Here is a 17,187-nt window from a genome sequence, read left to right as displayed (position 1 = left end):
CCCCGGGGGGGTGTGTGAAATTAAGCGGCCAAATTAATTAATCCTGCCCCCTGCGCCGGAGCGGGGCTCTGGGGGGCCGCGGGCGGCAGGGCCTGCGCCCCCGCTGTGCCTGACTGACTTGGGCGGCCGGCAGAACGACCCCTGTGTGGAACGGAGGTCGGTCCCATGATGTCCTGAACCATGGTGGTTTTTTTCTTTTTTTTTTGCTAAAATTTGGTATTTTCATTAAATCAGCGGTCCCCGTTACCCAACGAGAACGTCTCAGAGGATTTCTGGGAGTAGCGCAGGTTCTGCGTCCCCTCAGGGCACCCAGAAATGCTGTGGGTGTCCAACCTGGGCACACCATCGGTAACCCACCCGGGCTTCCCCATGCAGCCTTTACAACGGATTACTTTATTGTATTGTATTACTTTACAATGAATGGCATTTCACGAGCTTTCCCTGGATCTCTGGCAATCTTCTTCCTGGATCTCTCTCAGTGCTTCGTTTCGTGTCTGGCATTATTTCTAACAGTTAGATGTTCTAGTCAAAAATAATGAAAATACCCTGCAACAGCAAACCTTGACACACAGGATATCACTAATCCTCTGCGCTTCCCCTTCCCCCTGCTAATGTGTTTGTTTGTTTCTCTTTACGAGTTACTTCTTCCACAAAGAAGCAGTCGCAGAGCGCTGAGGGTGCTGTGGTACAGACCTGATGTGAAGTTGCTCCAGACTCCTGCAGAAGGCTGCCCGGTTGTCTCAACGCAAAGGAATTGCTCAAGCTGGGCAATCAAAGAGCAGCAGTTGTCTTAGTCTCATTGCTTGCCTGCGTACACACAGCTACAGAAATCGGAGCCTTAACTGTCCAGGCTGAAAGGGCACCGAGGCTCTGATGGGCCTTTGACTTTGTGATTTACCTTGAAGCAGGAAGACAAATGCGTGTTAGAAGGGTGGCACGAAGACACGCCGCGGTCTCCTTGTCTTTCATTCCCTTTACAGCTGCTGAGAGAGCAGAAGTAACAGCACGCTGCTACAAGGAAGGTAGTAGAAAAGGTTACAAGTCAGCTTGCGTCCTGTTATTTCTCTCCATGCCCACATAGGAAATCTCACGGTTGAACTCGGAATGATGAAAGCCACCCCTGACCAGAGGAACCTGCAGTCTAATTAGGCATCAGAGCCATGGGGATCTGAATAAGGGCCCTTTTAACACCTAATAGGCTATTCTCACTTAGGTTACCTTGTCTGCAACTGAAGATTTTAGCTCGGGACCATTATTTGTAATAGACTTTTTTCATCAAAAACCTTTAGGCTCCACTGAAGATTTTGGTTAGCCATGTCAGTAGAGATACCACTGTACGGTTAGATGCCACTGCATGCCATAATGCCTGAGAGGTAATTCTTTGTGTGGCTTTTTATCACCTCTTTTCTAGTACTAAAGCCTCCCCTTCTACCTGAAATGGCAATGTGCACATCAGGCTGCCATCCACTTACTTGGTGGTTAAGAGTCGAGGTGCTGACAAACATGCAGTCTTCTGCACAAGGATTATATCTAGCAATATAAAGGTGGTGACTCTGGAAGGCATTGCTGAGGATCATTGTTTTTTCAGTATCCACATGTCACAAGCTCATTATCTGCTTCACTGATAAGGCAGACCAGGGCCATGGGCTTTGGAGAGGCTGTGCTGGTTGTTGCATCTCTCTCCACAGTTGACTGAGGTTGCCTGTGATTTTTATGTTCACCAAGCTTATTCTCTTACTTGTTCTTTACACTGAGAACATTTTCTTTTGCTCCATATCAAAGCCACAGCATTCCTGATCTGAAGAGTTACTGGCGTCAAGACGTGCAATGATAAGTTTGTCTGGAACTGAGGTAAATTTGGGTCTGGAGGTGCAGCTGTGACTCCCAGATATTCCATATTTCTGTCTATAGGTTGTTTACCCAAAGAGCATGGAGTTGAAGTATAGTTAGAGGTCCTAAGTTCCGCATGTGAAGGATTTTCATTAATTCTGTCAGGTCCTATGAAAATCACATGGATCAAATCAAACCACATGGTCAGTTACAGGAATGCAAGTGTAATATTGCCTTTTTGGACATAGGTTGATTTTTCTTTTCTGGCTGTTAAAAAGTTGTCTGTTTTGGAGGTAACAGTTAGTGACTACAGGAACCCTGGGGCTATCCCTGTGAGAAACTGAAAGCAAGAAACAGAGAGAGATGGAGAAGAGACTTTTGGGAATCCTGCTACCTACGAAAGCAGTTCTCAAAGCGAGTGTGTGTGTGTGTGTGTGTGTGTGTGTGTGTCTTCTCTCTCTGTACACAAACGAGGCAGATCAAAGTTCAGACTGTACTAATCTCCTAATCATACAGGCTTCTGATTAGCATTTTTAATCAGTCTGGTGATCACAGGGGAGCCTCAAAATTGCTCTTGAATGCTAAACTTTAAGAACAGAATTTCCAAATTACTTTTATTTTGGTGTTTGCTCTGGAATGTATCAAGTAACTCTTTGCATAGGATGTCTGATAGAGAAGAAGTGTGCTACAGAATTCATATCCAGTTACCTCTCCCCCATCAGCTGGCAGGACTCACCTGGAGAGTCTGTTGGAGCACATGGAGGTCATTACTGGAATGATATTCCAACGTTTTATTCTGATTTGAGACGTCCATGTTACATACAAATGAGTGGTGAGGCAAAAAAGAAAATGTTTTGTGGATAAGGTGTCATTACATTCATTTCTATTCATTTTTCAATCTTAAATTATCATTATCTCTTACTGCCACAAGAACAACTGTCTATAAATTCAGTGGGATCTTTCCATTAATGGTATTTAAAAAAGAAAAAAAAAAAGAGTGAGACACCCCCCATGGTTTCCTGAGTAATGCCTTTACAGTGAGTGGTTTGGTGATATTCCCGATGATCACTGTCTCCATTATAATCATAACAAAATGTCTTCCAGACCAGATCTAGGAATAATCCTGAAAGAACTACATGTTGGAAATTAGAGGTATTTGGGAAATATAATCAAAACAAAGTGCAGAGGTAGAAAATATTAAATAGCATTTATCTGCTTAAAGCCAGACACAAGGAACTCTTTCTTGTCATTGCGCTTACCATTGTGATAATTTAACTTTCATGTATGTCCCACACTAAAATAGCTCACTAAAAGCACCGACTAATGTTAGCTTCAGCTATCACTGCCAAATTTGCTTGTTTTTCATCTCAAGCACAATTAGTATCACGAACTGAGTAACAGCCAAAAGGCTTTGAATTAGGGAAGTGTCTCACAGGAGATCCATGAAATCAGCTCATCTAAGGAGAAAATATTGATGCTGCTGAGAGTCAAAAGAGAAGTATAACGCTTGGATGAATTCTCTATGGCACCCCCTAAAAGGAGTAGGAAAAGCAGCAGCAGCACAGCAGGGTAGCTGGAAACTGAGATGCTATTAGTTTGCCATGAAGACTGTAGCAGCACAGAAAAGCTGAGACTGCATCAGCTGAGAAGCCCAGGGGACTGCAAGGTGATCATTTATGAGTGGCACCCAGCCAGCCCTAGGAGCCTGGGCAAGGCCAGCTTTCCAACTGATACAGCCAAAATCCCAGTATCATCCCAGTATTCCCAAGGTCAAGAGACGGAATCAAAGAAAAGCCAACATAATTCCCTCAAAAACAGGCAGAAAATCTCCTGAAAGCCGTAAAACCTAAGCTGAGAGGAAAAGGAGTTGGTGAGAGAGAAGACTGGTCCTGCTTTTGCTGTTTGGTCGAGGTGTTTCGTACAAGGGACACACTGAGAGCACCTTAGCTTGGTGCTGTCTGTAATCACCCTCCTGTCAAAAATGGAGCAATCCTGTGTTTGTTTAGGACCTGGTCCTCAGAAAAGGAGCACTCACTAATATGACTTGTCAAAACAAAAGTGAACATTAGCACATCCATATTTAAATGTTGAACTTTATCTCCGGCCACCACACATCACGCAGGAATATCCAGTTAGTTCCTTAAGCGCTGGTGAAAGGTGCTTTGCTGAACAAAGCAGATCCAATCTTGGGATCAGCACTGAGGATTCTGCCAGTCTCTGCAACGGGTAAACCCTGAACTGGGGCCATTTCTGGATTTAGAGAGGAACTTCAACTGTAGTACCCATTAAAGGACTCACCCCGGTGCTAACATCCTCAACACCTCTCTACTCATTCTCAGATATTTCTCTCCCATCCATTTTCCCGTTCCAGTGTGCAGTTGCCACTGCGTTATCATATTGTACTTTTGCAGGCTTCAAAAGCAGAAGTTTTTCTTAATACAGAGTTATTTCTGTAGTTTTACTTGGGCCATTGTTTTGCTTCCACTTATAAATCACTTAACCTCGAACCGGAATTTTAACACTACAAAGAAGAAGTCAGTCTCACACTGTAATATGGAACCACATCTTCCTCTAACTCACCCAAATCCTCCCTTGTCCTTTTATAACTTGCAATCTTCCTACTGCTGATTTTTTTTTATAATCTCAGGTAATGCTGCTTGCTATTTGTGATGAGCATCAGCGGTTACACCCCATGTTCAGCACTCAGCTAGCTGCCGTATTCTTACCCAGGCCTTGCTTTGAAGTTTCAGTGGCAGTAAAGGGATTCTCCCACAGCATGCAGGGTGAGACAAGCAAGAGTTCCTCATACCCTACGTGCCACAGACAACCTCACACAAGCCCAGGAAGGAGACCTGTAGCTACATATAATCTTGCTACACAAGAAGTGTAAAATATACCAGCCAGATCTAGGCTCTTAATGCGATCTACTTTAAGCTACAACAAAATAAGATCACTTGACTCTTGATGTCCCACATATGCTGTTAACACATTTAATTTACGTGCGTTGGCTCTATTCATACCTCTAAACCCACCAAAACGTCTCACAAGTAGAAAAGCTTTTGTTTCTCTACCTGCCTCCTCAGATCCAACACTGAACATCTCAGAAGACAAAGACTCAAAGAGGTGTAGCAATAGAGGCTGGGCACATGAGCAGGGTGAGGATGTCAGCTGCCAGCCACACCACACCTCAGGAAAAGGCAGAACCTAGCATTTACATGCGGGAGAATGAGAGACATTTGCATATCGGTAGGATTCAATCTGTTGTTCTTCTGCCCATAAGGTTTTGATCAATATCTGGCTTAAAAGCAGGGTTTGTTAGAAAAAAAAATCTCAGTATTTGTCTCCCTAAATCCATATCATCTGAGCCTTCCAAATTCATCACAGCATCTACATTTAACGCCCACTGGATTTCTCAGGGATATAGGCATCTGCTTAAACGCTTGCCAGATTTGGAGAACTCATGCGCATGCATAAAGCCGTATCAAACTGGGGGTTACATTACAGGGACTCTGTTACACAGCATATCCTCCCCTGCACACACACCATTTCTGTCTTTCTCAGTTTCCCAGGCTTGCTTACCTCCACTAAATTCAAGCTTCAACTGATTTTACTGGCTTTACATTTTGCCAGTGATTTTCTGTTCATCTTTGCCCTCAGAGTCACTTTCTCTTCTGTTTATTTCTCTGCTTCCCTGACTCTTTTTCTGTGTTTGCTCCACATGACCTTGGGCCTCACCTCTTGACCTTCTAGGCACCGTGTAAATCTGTTCATTTGCTCCACTCTCTGTAAACAGCACTTCCTCGTCTTCAAGTCTCCCCTTAAATCTACACATGGGTTAGAGCCTATTATTGACTCTAAACCTTATTCCCAGAGGCTTGAGGAAATTTGACCGTGCCTGACGGTAACTGTGAGGAATCTAGTTAGGTGGCATCATGCTGCACGTGAGTGATTCTGGCTGGTCCAACTCTGCAGGCTGGCTGCAGCACTCTCTTCCATCACTGTACAACACCTTAATTTGCTCTCCGTAATTGGCTTCCTCTCCCATATAAAACAAATGAAATTCAGTTCCATAAAACGTTCCCCTTTTGTTTTCTTTCTGGAATTTTTTTCTATGCCTGCGAAATACAGTGAAATTCAAAACAAATACTGAGGAGACACCTTCCCACACCGTGCTTTTCAGCAGCTTTCATACCCACTGGGATCTGTTTCCAACCCCGTTGCCAGTCCCTCAGAACGAGAAGGGTCATTAACTAAGCAAAAATTGATTCATTGCAGTGAGAAAAAAATAAAAATAAATCAGCTATGTGTTTTTAGCCCAAACCACAGACTGCTCTGATCTTACGAATACACAGGAGGAAGCTGTGGAGAATTCTCACACAAAAAAGCCTCGGTTGATGTCAATGCCTGAAAGCCTGGAGGCTGAAGAGGTTCGGTGCCAGTCCTGTTGGGGGAGCTGAGAGAGATTCAACAGGGCAGCTCCTTTCCCTCATTAGATTGGTACATCAAAATCATTAAGGAAAGAAAAGTAGGCATGCATCCTCAGTAAAAAATAAATAAATAAGAAAACGCAGACTTGTAACTGTATAAAAGCAAGTGCTGAATGTATGTCCTGGCAACTGATGTCCTTGAAACCACAATATTGAAAAGGTGAGAACTGCCTTTATTTGGAGGCTTGGGGAACATATGCTCGGAGGAACCCTGACGGGTCAGCCTGTTCACTCCCTTTTGCTGAGGCAATAGCAACTCTCCCTAATGTTGAGTGGGCTTGCTCTGAAACTTAATTTCCATCTTGATACTGAGATTGCTGTTTGACTGCCTATCAAAGCTTTTAAAATAAAATGATGGTGAATAACATTAAGAAAATTTACACCTCCTACTTTGGCTGGCATCTTTTTTTAACTGTTAGTGAGCAGAGCTCAGAGAGTGCTGGGAATTTTCCCCCCCATCTGACCACAGATTTTCAAAAAGGAAAATTTATTCTAATTGAAAATCTATTATGTTAAAGCTAAGAGGAAATGTAGCTGTCAGTCAGAAGGGGGAGAATATTCTTACCATTTATTTCTATAAAGCTAGTAGAAATCATGTTCCTTTATAGACAAGTAGGAAGAAAACAACCTTGCCCTGGGAAGACAAATTCAGTGTATAAAATCATGTAAAACGATAGTCTGGAGGGAATGGCAATCAGAGGAATCAAGTGAGCAGGAACGGTGTTCAATGGAGTGTTTTGTATGAGGAATTCAGGTCATTTATTTCATAGCTGTTTCATGTTGTCTTCTGTGGAAGAGACAAGAAAGGAGGGTTAATTTGCTCCCCATTACGATCAGACAGGAGAGGGGAGAACAGAGAAGGCTGGTTCAGAGCCCAGGTTCAGAACGGTGATGTGAAAGGTGTTTGTCTAAGGAGGCATTTAGGGGAAGGAAGGGAGAGCTGTGGTACAACAAGAGAGGGGAGAAGGCTCTGAGCAAATGGGTTAGGCACGGCCCTCCGGGGCGGCAGACAAAGGAACCTCAATCAAAGTGGATCGGAAGCACGAGTGAAACAAGCTGAAACAGGGACACGAGCAACACTACATCCACTTTGAAGACCAAGTCTTACACTGCGAAGTTGAAAAGGGTCAGTGTAGCAGTAGGGAGACAGATGTAGCTGCAGCACTTCGGGAAGATCGTCCTCCACAAGAGTCCCTTTGAGCTTACAAAGCTGCAAGGTCTGCAGCACAGCCTCCTCCAACCCAGATAACCGACGTTTGTTACAGTTAATGAAAAGTCACGGTCAGAGCAAACTTTGGCGTATTTTCAAGCATTGGCAGGACTACTTTTTGCAATATTTCCATGTTAACAGACGTCACACTCAAATACTGAGACAAGCAGTAATTATTCCCGATTTTAACAAGAAATACTTATCACTGGCAAATACATCCAAATATGGCACTCCTGCAAATTCGCTTCCTTGCTGTTCCTAGCTCCTTGCAAAGGCTGGCAGCAGGCTATTTCAGCTGGCCTTGGGTGTCAATGTGCTCAGCTGCTGCTCAGCACCAGGACAGCCCAGGATGAGCCCGGCCCCTCTGCGCTGGCTGCTCTTTTCGGCTTGTAGTGGGAGTACAGCACGGAGAGTGCTACCCCCCAGTCCGATTTAATAGCAGCGATGGTGGGTGTCACCTACCTGTCACGCCTGACTCACCCCACCATCTTTTTTTGTTGTTTTCATTTAAATATTTAAGCACTCGGATATTCCAGCCACTCTGCATTTCACCTCCTCGGAAAGGAGCAATGTTTCAGAGGTGTTACCATAGAAACAGCAGAGCGAGGAGGCAGCTGAACATGAAGGAAAGTCGTCCAACATTACATCCAGAGACATGCTTTGGGGGAACCTGAAATTAAAAAATGTATAATTAATTGTGCCGCTGCTGAGCATGTGCTTTTACTTATTGCTTCCTTACAAGTGACAAGAGGCCACCTTTTTGCCCGTGACGGGGAAACAAGGTCGCCGTGCGCGGAATTTTAAGTCCGTCGGGTCCTTTTTGGCGTAGGAGAGAGCACCGCTCCTTGGAGATGGCCACCGGCGCTAGTCCTCTTATCAGCAAGGTCAGGCAACTGAAATGCTATTGTAAAGGGTCAGCAACGCTAGGTTCCTCAAACAAATCCATCGTACTGCTAGCAGCGGGCTGTGAGCGTCGGAGAGTTGTGCTCCAAGGTGCTCGCAAAGTTTAATCAGGCTATGGGAAAAAAGAAGATTAGCATTAGTGGAAGGAAAAGTGCCGCTAGATGTGGCATGCCCCTTCCAGTTATACAAATGAACACACAAAGCCACAATGCCCACTGCTCTGAAGTGGGTATTAAGTCATCCCTGTAGGTAAATATAAAAGCATGCCATTGTCAGTCTGCCTCCATATGTCCTGAAGTACCATAACCACCTCTCTCAAGCATGGGAAGGAATAACTCTTGGCTCTTGCCAGTGCTCACATCATAAAACAATCTCTGCCATCCCCGGTGAGGTTATGCAGCTTTACCAAACTACGTGTTGTCTGTAGGGAAGGTAACAAAGGAAAATCCAATGTTAAAATTACGTGTTAAGCAAGAAAAGTTAAAAAAAAAAAGTAATACAGATCATATTCACTTCACACATTGGCAAGTTGACCACAGAAACAATATGTTTAAATATGCCGCACAAAATGTTCTGTTCAGAACAGGATCAGAAATAGAATATCAGAGACTTGAATTTTAGTTGCTCTCCATGACCATTTAGACCATGCTCAAATCCATCTTACCTTAACTTGGGGCAAGGAAGGGTCCCAGGAGATGTCTAAAACTCTTCCGAGAGCTGGAAATTGTCTTGATGATTACAAAAAGAATTGTTTTGACTGGCAGTGGGACACATCTCTAGCAAACTGACAGCTCTGACTTGAACTGAGTGCTGAGCACATGACTCCTGGTGCCCAGGGTGGCCAGCCTACCTTCAGCATCTGCTCCACAGCTGCCCTCCTCGGCAAGGGTTCCCAGCACCTCCTCAAGGGGTCACACCTGCAACCAATTGAGTTTTTTCTGACTTTCTGTTTCTCAGGAGTCTTGTTCCTTGGGTCAATGTGGTGGGGAGTTTTTGTTTTTTTTTTCTGCGCTTGGATCCATGAGGAGATGGAAGCATTACTGGTGGAGCTTCAGAGACTTAAGTCTGCTCCATGCAGGTGAACAACGACCCCTGCACGTCAGGAAGACCTGTGGGGAGAGGGCAGCTCAGACCCTGCCACGTGAAGCAGTGATTTAGCCATGCACTGCTGAAAGTGCTCTCCTGGATGGCTGGGCAGAGGGCCAGGTGTTAAGTGAGATGTCCACATAGCCCACCCACAACATCACTAAACTAGGAGGGAGCATGAGGGGACTGGTCTGCTGAGGTTCGGTGGAACCTCAATACCAACACGCCATATCCTGGGGATCTGATCCTACCCACTCCCAGCTGTCTGGGAAGCACGTGGAAGCCGGCAACAGGGCCAATCCGTAACAGGCTGGCGGAGCATCAGGGCACCAGACAGGCTGTGATGGTCATCATAAAATATATTCACCCCATGGCTTGTGATAAAAGATAATTCATGCAGTTCTACCCACAAAGAAAAGGATATCAAATCTCTTTGAACAAGGATAAGAGTACAGCTAAATGAATGTTTATCTGGAGAAAACTGATCTTCTGTCCATTTCACAACTGTTTAAAAAAAAAGTATTGAGTTGCATTTAGCCTTGTGACTGACGAAGGAGTCTCACAGAATTAGTTATGCTCTTGGCATTGACTGTGCAAAGAAAGGGAAGAGACAGGCTGTGTTTTATGCAATTTGTTTTTCTTGTTGTTGGAGATCTATCATACTATTCCTGCCCAAATTATCAAGATGGTTGATAAGCTGGAAATAAATCAGATCATTGAGGTGAATGTTACATAGCAAGCTATTGTGTAACTGAACTGCATTTTCTATCTTAGCTTTCCAAGCTCTAACAAATTATATCAAAACAAAAAAAAAAGAAAGAAAGAAAAAAAAAAAGGCAACTATTCTGGAAGATTTAACCAGCCTTAAAATTTGATTTTCAGTTTTTAAATTAATCATAATGAATCTTTAAATATATGCAAAGGAAGACCACAAAATTTTCTGAGGCTTGGCTGTGACTTTGCCATGAAGCCCGAGCGAAAGTGCACAGCTTTGTTTTTGTTGTTCCTGTCCCCCAGAACAGATCAGAAGCTTCCAGAGAGAGGCTGCCTCCTGCTCTCCTCCTGCTCCGTGCCTGGCACAGCCTGTCCCCGCCATGTGCTGCGGTGGCTGCCAGGGCAGACGTCCCGTCGTGCCCACTTGCGTGAGGTGGGAACGGAGCAGCCCCCAGCCTTCGGGGTCTGCACTGCTGCACAGCTTGTGGCAGGCAGAAAGATAACAAGTACATACGCCGCTACTCTTTACATCAAGTACCCCTCATGAACAAATAGCCATTTCATCTCTTATCTGAAAAATCTCTCTACCCTTCTGCTTTTCTTTGTGTTTCTGAGTTGCTGCTTGCCAACTCTGATGGACCCTGGACCAAGTCCTCAGAGAAGAAAGAGCTTTCAGCTCATCATCAAGTCTCTGAGCAAGCTAGTCATCCAAAAAAAAAATAAATACTTAAAGTCACTCACAGAATAATAATCACGCACAAGGTCTGATCCATTTTCCCCATGTTTCAACAGGTATCTGAATCAACGAACGTGGGTACGGTTACACCTCATCCAGACTCAGTTTTCTGTTTGTTGACGCAGTGCCCCTGGCTCTGAACCTCGTGGAAGGGATTGCAGCACATATTGGCGTGCCCACGAGTGGTTTTCAAAGGCTCGCTTAAAGCAGGTAAGTGTCCCAGCTGCTATTTTTCTTACTTACAGGCTGGTATAAAAAGCCGTAACAAGAAAACCAGTACTACAGATTCCAAAACACTGAAAATCTGTTCTCTGTGCCTTGATAAAATAAATTGCTGGTATGAATGCTTGTGAGCTCTCTGGTGAACTCCAGGATACTAAGGTGTCGTCATGCTTCTAAAAATCTAGTGCTATTTAGTGATTTACACATTTACAGTCTCAGACCATACTGAGGAGCAGGCTTAGAGGGGAGGGAGACAAAATATTTTAGCTCTAGCTTTACTGTCTTTTTAAACTTCTCATGGTTATCTGTTTTGCTATCTCAGGAATGTTAAGGAAGTGAAATCAAATTTCTATCTGATTTTAGGTCATGTGCAATATTTATTCTGGAAGCTCAAGCAGTTTCATTCACTCTTGAATTACTTACAAGGTACACACACTGTCATGTCTCAATAGATCACTCTATAGATCTGACAAGTAAATGTCTTTGAAAATGAAAGTAATTTGCACACTGTACACATATATGTGTGTATGTATAGGCTTAGTAAGAGTATTAATGACCATCCATCCATGCAAAGGACTGAAGAATGTAACTTAATAAAGATGGGAAGAGGCTTTGCAGGTGGAACCTGATACAAAATCCAGCCAGTCCAGCATGTGTTTTGGGCACCAAATAGTACCAGACGTTGCAAAAAAAAAAGGCTGAAGTTGAGTCTCAGCAGGAAGGCTTCTTCTAATCCCAGGTAGCTGGAGATTAGGTCCAATCCTGAAACCTGGAGGAGTTTGATCCTTCAGTAGTTTCTTGGTTTTGTGGGTTGCTTGTTTTTTGCAATTTAGAGTAGCTAATGAGTCGTGGTACCTGTTATATAAATATCCAGCCTCTCCATGAATTTTTCTAATTTCTTAGTCTTTTCTTCAAGATCTGTACAAATGGTTAACAGGGAGTTTCTCCCAGTGAGACTTCATACATTTTTTCCTGGGTGTTGAGGTATTATAAAGGACTGTGCATATTTGCTTGTGAAATTATAATTGATCTGATTTACATTAAAAATCCACACAGGCAAGTGTACTTTATTTTGAAAATATGGCTAGAGTTTTCTCCAGGTGTATAATTATAGTTCTGGGTTTTGAGATTGATAAGATGTTGCATAGAAAGGCTAAAGAGCTGCTGAAGACATATGTTTATCTCATACTCTTTATTTTTAAAATTTATATGCAAGAATATTACTTTTTACAGGGGAATGTGCAGAAGAACAGCACTGAAGGAAATCCAAAACTGGGAACTACAGGAGTGGTAACTCCACTATGTGCTTTTCATGAAGCCTGTGTAAACCCACCCGAGTGAGCTCTGCAGCCTGTGATTCAGTGCGAGCTTGGGAGCAGCGGCTGGTACTATCCCCCTGCCCAGAGTGCTCCCTCCTGCCCCACAGAGACCCAGAACCTGGAACAACGATCAAAGAAGCATTCGTATTTTGTCTAAATTTGCACATGGCTTAGAGTGGAGCCTTCAGCGGACATTAGGGAACCCAGGCTCGGAAGGTTACAGACTTATCCAGTACTTCTTCCTAGGAAGCTCCAACCACCTTCTCCAGGAGGGCATCTCCTCAGAGAATTTTGGCAAGGCTGTTTTCCTGAATGATCTGTATGTCTTCCCCTCCACTGCATGTCTTCTCAGAAGGAAGCTGAAGTCAAAGTATCTGCAGTTTAACAGACTGCTGAAGATGGCAGAATATGCACTTCTGCTGAGCGTATCACCCCAAGCCTCACACAGCACTGTAGCAGCCAGGGTTGTTGTATCAGAGACTGGGTTAGTATTTCTGATCCCGTGAGTGGTGAAATGTATTTTTCACTAAAGCATTGATACTAGGAACTAAGTAATTCTTGTATTTTGCTTTGTCATGGTTAGTCACACCATTTTCACCATAACTGAAAAGGAGAAATAGACACTGAGAAATTATCACTGAGCACCTGCCGTTGTGGTTTGGAGAGGATGGGTGGGGGCTGGATTGCAGAGGAATGTATTTTGGGTCTTCGTGACCCTGCCCTCTGGGCAAGAGGAAAAACATGGGTTGTTCAAGGATGTGTTTGTCAATGCCAGTTAAGGAGAGAAAGTTGGAAAATTAAATGTATATATGTGTATCTTTCTATTTCTGGAAGCCGCCTTTCTCATCTTATTACCCTTGCAATTATACATTTTAATTCTGTAACTTTCCATTTCAGTACACAAACTACATTCAAATACATTTGTCTCTTGAATCCTGATCTTACCAAACCTTGCTGCTGTCTGCTATACTGATGTCATTCGACTTGGAGGATTTAGCATAATATGTTTTGACCAGTAAAAAGCAAAATGCACATATTCACAAACATTTCAGAAGTTCATTGTGGGCCCAAATGCACTGCTAACTTCAGATTCATCAACTATTGTAGCTTAGTGATGTACAGGAAAATCTACTGCAAAGATTTTACCAAGTATTTTATTAAAATTTATACAAAGCTTACCTATTCCTATTGTACATTGTTTTTTGTTGTTGTTTTTCTTCCACATGCTCAGGAATGCAGCCATTCATCCACATTTGAGGCTTTCTAGATTTACTTACAAAGTTGTGTGAAATTTTGTCCCACTGATCACATCAGAACCCCAAGCCACAGGCAGCCAGTTCCTTACACAACTGAGACTCACCTGCCAGGCCAGCCTTCCACCTCCAAAGTCTTTCCCCGTGTCCTTCTTCATGCCCTCTGGCAAGCTGTTTCTTCATTTTTCTCATCCTCTCCACATGATTGTGCTCCTTCTTCCTGCTGCTCACACAGAGAGCATCTATATTCACAGTCAGTCCCCAGGCAAACACTAATTTTTGACCAGTCATGCACGTCTGTGTTCATGAAACGTCTCCCATGGTTCCTGCTGTAGTATTGTGCTATGAAACTTAATTGTTTCCAACATTTCTCCCAAATTAAGAGTATCTGAAATGCTATTTACCATAACAATACTGGGGGGGGGAGGCTATTTCAATCTCTCACTGATATTAATGAGGGTTAATTACATAGAGGCTGATGGAAGCAACCCTGGATGAACTCAGCAAGTGCCCTTCAGTTTTAAGAAGTACCACATAAATCACTCTCTTTCACTCTTTCCCACAGGCCCACTTGTCAGAGATTAGAGATATTAGCAGGTATCTTTAAACTACTCACAGGCAAGGGCTTTATTCAGTAGTGCATATAGGAGACCTTTATGATTATGAAAGCAAAGGTATAAAGAAACCATTTACCTTTTCAAACATCTTATTTACCTTTGTTGGACTAGGCGGGCTGTGCAACAATAAAGGAAAACAAAGAATAGCTTCAAGGCAGAGGCATCAGCCTCTTCATCTCTATCAGTTGTTCTGCTTCTCCAGAAATGGCCTCACAGTAGCAATTCTAGTAGGAATTACAATATTTTCCTACAGAAGGTGCAGAGAGAACAAGACCTGTGTGCTGCAGAATACAGGTGGGACTCAGAATCACGCACAGGGATGATATTTTTTGTTGGTCCATACCATCACATACACGTGACCTCTTGCACACAACTACAAAAAGCTCTCACTAGCCAGCAATGCACCGAAGGTTTAAATGATGCCCAGCCCCGTATTATAGAAATTTCAAAGAACGTAAGACTGAGGATTCATTCATAAGTTCAGCAACTTTTCCAGCGCTTAACATTTGAACACTATTTTATTGCTCAGTGCACCAATTGCTGTGATCAGGACCGTGATGAGGTCATGACTAAAATGGGGCACAGAACACGTATCAGCTCCTGGAGAAATCAATGGAATATTTTTGCTGACTTAATAGGAATCAAATCTTTTCCTTACAACAAAAAGCTGTAGAAAAGAGAAGAGAGTGCAGAAAAGAACAAGAGTAATATATGAATTCTGCCCAATAATCATTATCCACCTCTTCCTTACAGTTACCCCAGGAAGAATAGCTGCTTTGGATGGATTTGGAAATTGCTGCACACAAGCTGAGAAAGATGAAAGCAAAGAATCTGCAGACCTCAGCTGCTATTAACACCTGTGATGGATCCAGACTTCTAAAATCACCATCTGATTAGATAAATTTGTACACAGGGCAACATACAAAATCAAAGATAATGTGCCTCAACGTCTTCTCAGTCCTCTGAGCATTCCTAAGGCTTATCTAACAACCCTGTTTCAGAGAAGTGGGAATCAAGGAAAACTTTTCTATGGAGCCCTGGCAATGCATTTCTGGGTAATTACCCGTTTGTTTTTTTTTTTTTTCCTTTGGAAAAACCTCAGCAAAACCAATAGAATGCATGTGGAGAGAAACTGCAGTTTCTTTCCCTTTGTATGTCTGAGGAATTTCCTGAACAAAGAGTTTTCCCATATCTGCAGAAGAAGAAACTGCTTGTTTATACGGTAGATTTCCCTATGTACCTCTGCAATGTTTGTTCCATGTTTTATCTGAGAAAGCAAAAGTTTAATAAAAGTAAAATTTCAGAAATAAGGAAAGAAAAATCACATTGAGACAAGCACAGCTGCAAATAAAGGGAACAAAATAATTACTACATAGCTTACACAGTTGGGACAGAAAGTTGTATATGCCTGATAAAGTTAAATGGGAAAAGGTGCTTAAACCAAACAGTGATACCACTGCAGCCACCACTGAGAATGACTTACAAAATTGACTGGATTTTTAATACAAAATAGAGTAACAAAGAACCAGCTAGGACACTTAAGACATAAGTCTCTGTGTTAGCAGAAGCCTCAAAGGGAATGTAACAATTCCCCTGAAAACTGGACCTCGTTTATAGGCTACGCTGCTAATTAACGCAGCAACTACAATGCATGAGGGGAACAGGACTTTCCAAGTTGCATGTACAAACAGAAAGGGAGAAGGAAGTCTCTTTTACATGCACATCAGTTTCTGTTATATTTCTCCATTCCAGCAAGAATTATTAAATGCAAGAAAAAAAGAAAAAAAAAAAAGAAAAAAAAAAGAAAAAAAAGAGATAAAAATACACAATAACAAACCCTAGGAAATTAACTGCATGAACCGACGAGCTCAGCAGTGCAGAAAACACTTGACAATTCTCTAATTACCAGGGTACACCTAGCAAGTTAACCTTTTGTGTTCTTATACTACCAGGCAGCAGGTGATATGTGCTCGTCTACGTAGGTCCGTGGAAATACGGGCTGTACGATTACAAAGTGAGAACAGCACACCATCTGTCTAATACTATCCATACTGCAAGCACATCACTATTTTAAGTCTCAAACTCCTCAGTATCAAGGAGGCAGAAGGCAAGTGTTGCCATTACATTGTAGTTATATTTATGATGTGTGTCTCAGAGTGAGAATCCAAGGCTAGTAGCCAAAAATATTCAGAGAGTTATGATAGTGGTGCTTCGGACTTTCCACTACACCAAATGGTATTTCATTATCCCACAGAGAGCTAAGTTGTTACCTAAGAGTAGCATATTTACAAAATGCAAAAGAAGAATTTCTGTCTGTCTTGGTGAAGATAAGTCAAAGAATGGCTTCAGGAAGAAGGACAGCCCAGTGTCACAAGCATAAGAGGCCAAGTAAAACCCACATCAGCTGGCACTGAGCTGTGTGCTGTGCTGCTGAGAGCATCCAGCCTCCAAAGCTAGGGAAGGAATACATCCCCCCGCTGTAGTCAAGAATGGCAACTACTGGAATGTAAATAGCAAAGCAAAACATAAAGATTATGTTTATGAAAGGGGTTATATATGAAAGGACTTAATAAACTCTTACAGCTATCATTCCATGAATGCTTATCATGAGGCATATTCCGTATCCATATATATGCATCAGCTGTGATGAAAGTAATAGAGTTAACTAAGCCCTGACTTCCCTTAGCAACAGAGAGCATTTTCCTCTTAGTTTAGAACAGTAGCTCTTTCATGCCTTGCTGCCATGTAGTTTCCAAAGCAGCTACTTGTGGCAAGAGTGTGCATGTCCCCTGGAACTGCAGGAAACCCCC

At 42.9% G+C, this 17,187-nt stretch overlaps 1 protein-coding gene and 1 long non-coding RNA gene across 3 annotated transcripts in view; one reads left to right on the top strand and one right to left on the bottom strand.

Moving 5' to 3' along the window:
* SLC24A4 (solute carrier family 24 member 4) overlaps positions 1-10,359 on the bottom strand; it is a 107,144-nt gene extending 96,785 nt beyond the window's left edge. The window contains exons 1-4 of one of the 2 annotated variants that reach the window (XM_066998275.1): positions 8,284-10,359; positions 7,990-8,197; positions 2,567-2,626; positions 694-1,998 (exon numbers count right to left, since the gene is read on the bottom strand). The gene's annotated coding sequence lies outside the window, so the exon portion shown is untranslated. Of the gene's footprint in view, positions 1-693; positions 2,627-7,989; positions 8,198-8,283 lie in introns of those variants that run through there. The other variant, XM_066998276.1, reaches the window with a different exon arrangement.
* Positions 8,284-12,717, top strand: LOC106036521 (uncharacterized). Its single transcript, XR_001207371.3, has 3 exons — positions 8,284-8,411; positions 11,023-11,176; positions 12,422-12,717. It is a non-coding gene; the product is annotated as an uncharacterized lncRNA (long non-coding RNA).
* Positions 12,718-17,187: the final 4,470 nt, after the last annotated feature.

This window comes from Anser cygnoides, chromosome 5 (assembly GCF_040182565.1).
Source record: "Anser cygnoides isolate HZ-2024a breed goose chromosome 5, Taihu_goose_T2T_genome, whole genome shotgun sequence".
NCBI lineage: Eukaryota > Metazoa > Chordata > Aves > Anseriformes > Anatidae > Anser > Anser cygnoides.
The sequence above is the reverse complement of the archived record's forward strand: the minus strand, read 5'-3'. Positions and strand labels throughout refer to the sequence as shown.